Here is a 9,332-nt window from a genome sequence, read left to right as displayed (position 1 = left end):
CTCCTCATATGCCATGTGTTTCATCTGTCAGGTGGGAACGCCGTCAGTAGTGCCTCTACCAGCGTGTGCTTTCATTCACACATTTTGCCATCCCGCTCCATTGTTGGAAGTAATGATGGTAGTTTGTCTTTGCAGCAGGGATCCAGCAGGGTGGCAACCCAGTAATCAGGAGGGGTACGATCGGGCAACTCTGCGGTCATTGCACAGCAGCATGTATTGGCTCATTTGTGCCAGGGTGCCCAGAGGCAAAGACAAGCAGTAACTCTGTGGGAGGTGTTTGGTCTGTGTCCTATATCCTCCATGCCATGCTCCAGTGATGCTCATGAGTGACTTTGAGGGCCACCCTGTTGTGTTCACTACATGATGAAGTGGTGTTGTTCCGCAGAGCGACTCACCCGTGCGTGCTGCAGTTGAAACTCCATTATTGCTTGCTTCTGCTCGCAGTGTCTACAGCGTATTCAACTCTTGACTTTCACCTTGTTGATACGTCGCATATGTGGCGCTGAGCAAGAAGGCAGAAGTGACGCTGCAGGGCAGACAGGCGAGCAGCTGCAGGATGTAAATGGCATAAGTTTGCACATACCTACAATTTCTGCAGCATCTCTAACATATGGGTAATTTTTAATAAAGATTTGCACCACTAAATTTTACACATGTGGCAGGCAAGGGATGTACATCAAACAGGCGAGGCCTAGAGCTGCTATCAGATTTCGCACATTATCACACACCACCAGGCCAAGACTTATGTTCAGCGGCCCCAACCATTCATCGGTCTCTTGTTTAATCACTGTCCACAGCTCCTGCGCAGTAACGCCCTGCCCGTGCTTACTGTTACACGTATCGGTAGTTATCTGTACCTTGCCACTGAAGGCGTTGCTCAGTGCACACCTGATTTTGGCTGCAAAATGTGTGTGCTGGACAGGGATGGCCCCGCATGAAAAACTAGTGGTGGATGGGAACCATGTACTGCACAACAGCCACCACCATCACTTTTTTAACACTGTTATTCTCCAATGGATGCAGCGTTTCAAAAGCCATGAATTTGTAAATGCTGTTATTCAGGACCAGGGCCAGTGGGGGGGTGATGTATTTACTCTTTCTCTATAGGGTTTGGGTGATGGAGAGCTGAACACTTCCATGGGACGGGGTGGAGATGCTCGGTGACACTGCTGGTGGTGGTGCTGTTGTAAGGACGAAGACCAAGCTGTGGGTACCTGTACAGAGCCTGGTCCGGAACTGTTGAGGCTGCCTCCCATGTTGCATGGGGCAGTGATGAGGAGCCGGACCAACCTCATGATCCAGGGTGGCGGGGTAAGATAAAAGGAAAAGCACGGGCTGCAGCAGTCAGTTTGGCGATAACCAGCAGCAGCACACAGCTGAGAGAGCAACGAGCTCCATCCACCGAGCATCGGCGCTGCAGCAGGCTGCGTTCGCTGTCTGCAGCGGGATCGCGGGAGATAAAGGTGCCTTGCGCCCCATGACAGAAACCGAGAAAGGTGCTGTGAAGAAACCAGAGTATATCTTAATTGCCCAGATGGCTATGTTTCTGCAGGCCTGGAGGAATTGACTTTGTCTGTATACCGTATTTTCCGCTTTGTAAGACGCACTTTTTTTCCCCAAAATTTGGGGGGAAAACAGGGGTGCGTCTTACAAAGCGGACATGCCTTACCTAGGCTGTGATCGGGGCGTCCGGCGGTTGCTGGCCGCTGCTGCGGGTGTGTCCGGTGCCGCGTTGTGTGCCCGTCGATGCCCGGGGCTCTGCCAACATTGTGCGACAGGCCAGAGCCCCGGCATTTCCTCAGTTCCCTGTGTGCCGGTAAAAAGATGGCCGCCGGCGCGTGCGCAGATGGGATCTCGGGACCCAGTTCTCGAGAGATGAGATTTGAAATCTCATCTCTCGAGAGGTGGGTCCCGAGATCCCATCTGCGCACGCGCCGGCGGCCATTTTCCCTGGGTTCCCTGTGTGCGCGCGGTGGTGCCTGCAAAAAAATGGCCGCCGCGCGTGCGCAGATGGGATCTCGGGACCCAGCTCTCGAGAGATGAGATTTCAGATCTCATCTCTCGAGAACTGGTCCCGAGATCCCATCTGCGCATGCGCCGGCGGCCATTTTTTTTTTTACCGGCACTTCAGCGCACATATACAGGGAACCAAGGAAATGCTGGGGCTCTGGTCTGTCAAACAATGTCGGCAGAGCCCCGGGCATCGATGGGCACAAAACTCCGCACCGGAGCACCCGCAGCACCGGCCTCCAACCGCCGGACAAGTGGAGAAACCTGACACCAGCACAAGACTCTGCAGCAGCAACAGCACACATCGGAGCCCCCCCTCATCCCTGAATGCGGCCTGCAGCATCACTCCACGCCTGCCTCCTCCAGCAGTGAGCCTGGGACCCCTCTACACCGCAGCCACCAACCCCGGTAAGCAATAAGATGCAAGGATTATAAGAGGCACCACCATTTTATTAAAAAATATTTTTTTCTTATTTTTCTCCTCAAAAATTGTGGTGCGTCTTATAATCCGGAGCGTCTTATAAAGCGAAAAATACTGTATTTGGCTTGTGGATTTAAGTGTGGATTCTGGTGGGTCAAGAAGACCGACTTGCACAATGATATACCATGTAACATAGTGTGTACTTATCTGATGTTTGTTTATATTCAGGAATCAGTTTGTTGACTTTGAATGTAGATAGGGAAAGGATGTGAGGGTGTATTGAAGGACACTGGGTAATTCTAAAAATAGCTTACCTGCCGGAGGTATAAAAAGACCCTGAGACAGAGAGACGGGGTCTCATCTCATCACAAACAGCCACCAGCCGGACATTCTGCTAAACACTCAACGGACAAGAAACTCTTCAGGATTCCAGCTGAGGGTATGTCAGACCCGGCTGAAAGAACACAGGACTGCTTTCGGTTATCTCCCTACACCTGTTGTGACCTACTTTCTGTGCTATCACAGGTGGAATAGCAACCCTGAGAGCTCTGACATAACATCTACTAGCATCCCGGTGAGTAAGTGGAAGGGTGAGACCTTGTAATATGCACCATCTTGGGGAAAGTGCTGGAATTGTTCTGTTTACTAGTGGGTGTTGTGGTTCAATAAAGCTTGGCCACACTATTTAACCCTAACCCTGCGTTGTCGGTGTAGTGTTCTTCCCACAAACAGAGAAGGGGTTCAGTGGTATGAGCCCTGGTCCATGCAGTCTTGCTAATGACAGCCGGGCCAGTGGACAAGAGCACCCACTAACCCCGTTTCTCCACAGGTGCTGTGCTCTCCGTGACTGTGAATACCGCACACAGCAGAGAAAGCTGAGCACCGGACATACGCTTGCGGCCTTCCCTGCCAATCGTTGCACTGCTATTTACGCGTCACTCTGGGAGTGCTGCATGTGTTTATGGACTAGACTAGAGGCTCAGCAGAAGTTACCGGAGACCGACCGCTGCCGCCAGAAGATGGACCATCGTTTAAAGGACCCCCTGGACTATGGAGTTTTGGAGATGTAAGATGGGGAAATTGTGGACTGAGGAAATTACATGTTGGCCATCTACATGGATTTGTTGTACAACCCTGGATTTATGGAATAAAAAGAGTTGCAGCGGTAACCTGCCTAGGTGATTATTACAACCCACAACATAAGCTCTTCACAGGGTTGATTTGTTCTCACTTCTCAATATTGTGCTAACCCAGTTTTTGTTAATCATGAGCTATTACTCTTTTACAGAACCATTTTCGTTTTCCATATTACAGAATTGTATCTTTATAAATGTCTCACTGATGGGCCGTATGGCATCCGATGTTTTCTGCTCAGACCCATCTGAGTTCAGTCACATTGCGAGTCCAGATGAGAAAACCCCACAGATCTGCCCGGCCTGATAGACTAACATTGCTCCGAGTGCAGGCCAATATGCAGAGGATTGCACTCATCTGATTATTATGCCAACATGAGTGAGACACAAAATGTGAACAGTCACATATTAAACAGAACAGTACTGGCAGTAAAATAAGACAAGGGAAGCAGAACTATCTTTTCAACTCTGCAAGCTTATATCTGGTAACCACCTCTTTCAATCTCTGCTCTGAATCAACTCCTCCATTCAATGTCAGCAAGCAGTTAATCCTGAATGCTCTATATGTCTTTTCAACTCTGCAAGCTTATATCTGGTATATATTTATTTCAACTTACTCTGCTTGTCCCCTTTTGCTCTGAGGTCAAGAAACTTTTCAAAAGTGGTTTATGATGCATGTAGGCCTGGACATTGGTTTATATCAAGGAGTAAGGTTATTACACATCTATATTTGTAGTTATGAATTGGTGAAGGATATTTATTTATGAGACTTCATTGATAACACTGGTCAACAGCATTTTTGGTGCCAAAGATATTTCATCGAATTTAGGGTATTTTTGGGGTGCTGATTCTGAATATGTCATCAGTTTTGCCAGATTGGCTCAAGTTTTTGAGATTTTTGGTATCTTATTTATAGCACTTGTTGGTAAATGCGACGCATCATCTCATTAATTTCTTTGGATTAGTACTTGAACTGAGCAGTTCTCAATATAGTTTTGTGTTAATTAGTGTTCTAAAAGTTTGTTCATAGCTTGATTTTTGCACTAACTTTATGTTGTTGTCTGTTTTCCAGTGAAAAGCATGAACTCATCAAGAAGAAGTTGTCTTAACGATCCAGACTCATTCTGTTACATTTGTGGTGAATACACACTGCCAAAACATAGAAGAAACATAACAGACTTCGTAAAAAAAGTGTATTTTGCCTATTTTGGGGTTATGCTTGGGGACCAAGACAAGTTTTGGGCACCACACATAGTGTGCAAAGCATGTATCGAATTATTACGAAAATGGAGCAAAGGACAAAGAAAAAGCTTCAAATTTGGTGTTCCAATGGTGTGGAGAGAGCCAAAAAATCATCATGATGACTGTTATTTATGGTAAACACAGGTACAGGCACATCTTCACAATGAGGGACAGGCCTTCTTGCAGATTCCATGTTACTCCCATTTTCGTTTCTTATGCTTATTGAATCCTTGCACTTGCACTGCACAGAAATAACAGTCATCATGATGATTTTTTGGCTCTCTCCACACCATTGGAACACCAAATTTGAAGCTTTTTCTTTGTCCTTTGCTCCATTTTCGTAATAATTCGATACATGCTTTGCACACTATGTGTGGTGCCCAAAACTTGTCTTGGTCCCCAAGCATAACCCCAAAATAGGCAAAATACACTTTTTTTACGAAGTGTGTTATGTTTCTTCTATGTTTTGGCAGTGTATATTCACCACAAATGTAACAGAATGAGTCTGGATCGTTAAGACAACTTCTTCATGATGAGTTCATGCTTTTCACTGGAAAACAGACAACAACATAAAGTTAGTGCAAAAATCAAGCTATGAACAAACTTTTAGAACACTAATTAACACAAAACTATATTGAGAACTGCTCAGTTCAAGTACTAATCCAAAGAAATTAATGAGATGATGCGTCGCATTTACCAACAAGTGCTATAAATAAGATACCAAAAATCTCAAAAACTTGAGCCAATCTGGCAAAACTGATGACATATTCAGAATCAGCACCCCAAAAATACCCCAAATTCATTAAAATATTTTGGACACCAGAAAAAAAATTTTTTTTCGTTGACCTGTGTAACTTTTGACAGATAGATAGATATATATATATATATATATATATCTATTCTTCTCTTTCATTATAGAAGAATCTTGCTTATCCTTGATTTTTTTTTACCTTAATGGTCTCCCCTCCTTTTTTTTGGTTCTTATGTTTGTGGTCTAGAGGCTCCTTTCCCCTTGACCATGTGGAATTTTGTTCTGGACATTGGTTTGTCTGATAATTACCTTTATTGTGCCCTACTGTCTTAGTTTGATTGATTAACGAGAAGAGAGAAAAAAAATTCTAAGCCTTAGATTCCTATATATTCAGACCTAGCTTGGGGGAGCATTTATGCAGGAGGTATTTATGCACACTTTATCGAAGTACAGTTTATCAAAGTACTGGCAGTTATAACATGGCAGTTGGGCAGGAGACAGGTAAGACATTTATATACATCTACTCCCTGTACATTTGGAGTACAACAAATATTTACCATATGCATTTGTGTAATTTATATCCTGGCCGCTGCATTCACACACATCCACCACCCTGGCATTAACTCTCTACACTCCATCCATATCAGCCCCTCACTCCTTTCCTCTCCTATGTATAGCACTCAAACTCTTTTCACATTGTTAAATTGCACATATCCATTCAGTCCCACAATTCAACATAAGAGACGCTCCCACAAATCACTCAACCATCTGCTCACTCTTTCTATCCTCCTCCTAGTCGCAGGAGACATTGCTCCCAACCCTGGTCCCCCATGTTATAGAAAGTCAAATCCCCCAACTGCTACACTCAGAAACCCCTCTAATCTTATTAATATTCCCTGAATGCCTTCTGTCTCTCTTATCTGTGCCCTTTGGAATTCTCGCTCAGTGTGTAATAAACTCTCCTTCATCCATGACTTCTTCCTTTCTAATTCTCTTAACCTCCTGGCTCTTACTGAAACCTGGATCCAGCAGTCAGACACTACCGCTGCTGCTGCTCTTTCATATGGGGGATTACACTTCTCTCATACCCCAAGATCAGACAAAAGAGCAGGTGGAGGCGTTGGTCTACTTCTATCACCAAAATGTACCTTTCAGAACCCTCAAGTATCCTCACGTCTTCCCTTCTTTTGAGGTCCATGCTGTCAGACTCTACACCCCCTTCTCCATGCGAGTGGCGGTAGTGTATCGTCCGCCCGGCCCCTCCCATCAGTTCCTGGATCATTTTGCCACTTGGCTTCCACATTTTCTCTCCTGTGACATCCCTACCCTCATCATGGGCGATTTCAACATCCCCATTGCTCTTCCCCTCTCCCCATCTGCTACTCACCTTTTATCTCTAACCTCCTCGTTTGGCCTTTCACAGCTTACTAATTCTCCAACGCATGAAGATGGAAACTCCCTCGACTTGGTCTTCTCTTGGCTTTGTGCAGTGGATGATTTCACAAACTCCCCTCTCCCGCTTTCTGACCTCAACCTTCTTTCATTCTCTATCAAGAACTGCCAGGCTGCTCAGGTCACCCCCACTGTCCATATTTATAGAAACATACAAGCCATTAACACCCAGAAACTTACAATGAACTTACAGTCTTCATTGGCCCCTATCTCCTCCCTCTCATGTCCTGATTCTGCATTGAAGCATTACAATGAAACACTTGAAACCGCCCTGGATGATTTTGCACCTCCTATACATAGAACACGACAAAGACAGCGACAACCCTGGCACACCCTGCAAACACGTTTCCTGCAGCGGTGCTCCAGGTGTGCTGAACGTCTATGGAGAAAATCCAAACTATACGAAGATTTCATCCATTATAAGTTCATGCTTAGAACATACAACACTGCCCTTCACCTCTCCAAACAAACCTATTTCAACACCCTGATCACCTCACTGTCCAATAACCTGAAACGTCTCTGACACTTTTCATTCCCTGCTCAACCCAAGAGTACAGACCCCAACCACGGAGCTTCGAGCTGACGATCTGGCCAATTACTTCAAAGAAAAAATTGATCATATCCGACAGGAAATTATCTCCCAATCACCTCATACCATGCACAAAATTATCTCCCAATCACCTCATACCATGCACTGTCCTCCCTCCCTGCATCTAGCTCACTCTCTGAGTTTGAACCAGTCACAAAAGAAGCAAGCAGGCTCCTTGCATCTTCTCGCCCAACCACTTGCACCAGTGACCCATTTCCGTCACATCTCCTCCAGTCCCTTACCCCTGCTGTCACCTCTCACCTAACTAAAATATTTAACCTCTCTCTCTTCTGGTATCTTTCCCTCCTCATTTAAGCATGCCATCATACATCCACTACTTATAAAACCATCCCTCAACCAAAACTGTGCCGCAAAGTATAGACCTGTCTCTAATCTTCCCTTCATCTCTAAACTCCTGGAACGCCTGGTCCACTCCCGTCTAATCCGCTATCTCTCTTCTCGACCCTCTCCAATCCGGTTTCCACTCTCTACACTCTACTGAAACTGCCCTCACTGAAGTCTCTAATGATCTACTAACAGCTAAATCTAACGGTCACTACTCCATGCTAATTCTCTTGGATCTCTGCAGCATTCGACACGGTGGATCATCAGCTCCGCCTCACTATGCTCCGTTCCATTGGCCTCAAGGACAGCGTTCTCTCCTGGTTCTCCTATCTCTCTGACAGCTCCTTTACTGTATCTTTTGCCGGTTCCTCCTCCTCTCACCTTCCCCTTACTGTTGGGGTCCTCAAGGATCGGTTCTAGGCCCCCTCCTCTTCTCCTTGTACACTGCCCCTATTAGTCAAACAATCAGTAGATTTGGTTTCCAGTACCATCTCTATGCTGATGACACCCAATTATACGCTTCTTCTCCTGACATCACACCAGCCTTTCTAGAAAACACCGGCGATTGTCTAAACACTGTGTCTAACATCATGTCCTCACTATATCTGAAACTGAACCTGTCAAAGACTGAACTCCTTGTGTTTCCTCCCTCTACTAATGCACCTATACCCGACACTGCCATTTCTGTGTGTGGTTCCACTATTACTCCCCAGCAACATGCCCGCTGCCTTGGGGTCATACTTGACTCCGAGCTTTCCTTTGCCCCCCACATCCAATCACTGGCTCGCTCTTGTTATCTACATCTCAAAAACATTTCTAGAATTCGACCTTTTCTTACTTTTGACTCTGCAAAAACTCTTACTGTTTCTCTTATTCATTCTCGTCTGGACTATTGTAAGTCTCTTCTAATCAGTTTCCCTCTTACTAAACTTTCCCCCCTCCAATCTGTCTTGAATGCTGCAGCCAGGATCATATTCCTTGCCAATCGTTAACCCGATGCCTCTACCTTGTGCTAGTCCTTACACTGGCTACCCATCCACTCCAGAATCCAGTACAAACTTATTACCCTCACCCACAAAGCACTCCATAGCTCAGCACCACCCTACATCTCCTCCCTTGTTTCACTCTGCCACCCTACCCATGCCCTCCGTTCTGCTGATGACCTGAGGTTAGCATCCTCGATAATCAGAACCTCCCACTCTCGTCTCCAAGACTTTACACGTGCTGCGCCAATTCTTTGGAATGCACTTCCCTGATCAATATGTTTAGTCCCCAATCCCCACAATTTTAAGCGTGCGCCGAAAATGCATTTATTCAGACTTGCCTACAGCCTCAACACATTAACCTAATCTATCCCTGTGTGGCACAGTCAAAAGTTTTACCATAACC

Source organism: Dendrobates tinctorius, unplaced genomic scaffold (assembly GCF_039654945.1).
Source record: "Dendrobates tinctorius isolate UK_male_01 unplaced genomic scaffold, ASM3965494v1 ptg000022l, whole genome shotgun sequence".
Lineage (NCBI taxonomy): Eukaryota > Metazoa > Chordata > Amphibia > Anura > Dendrobatidae > Dendrobates > Dendrobates tinctorius.
Note: the sequence above shows the minus strand (reverse complement) of the source record.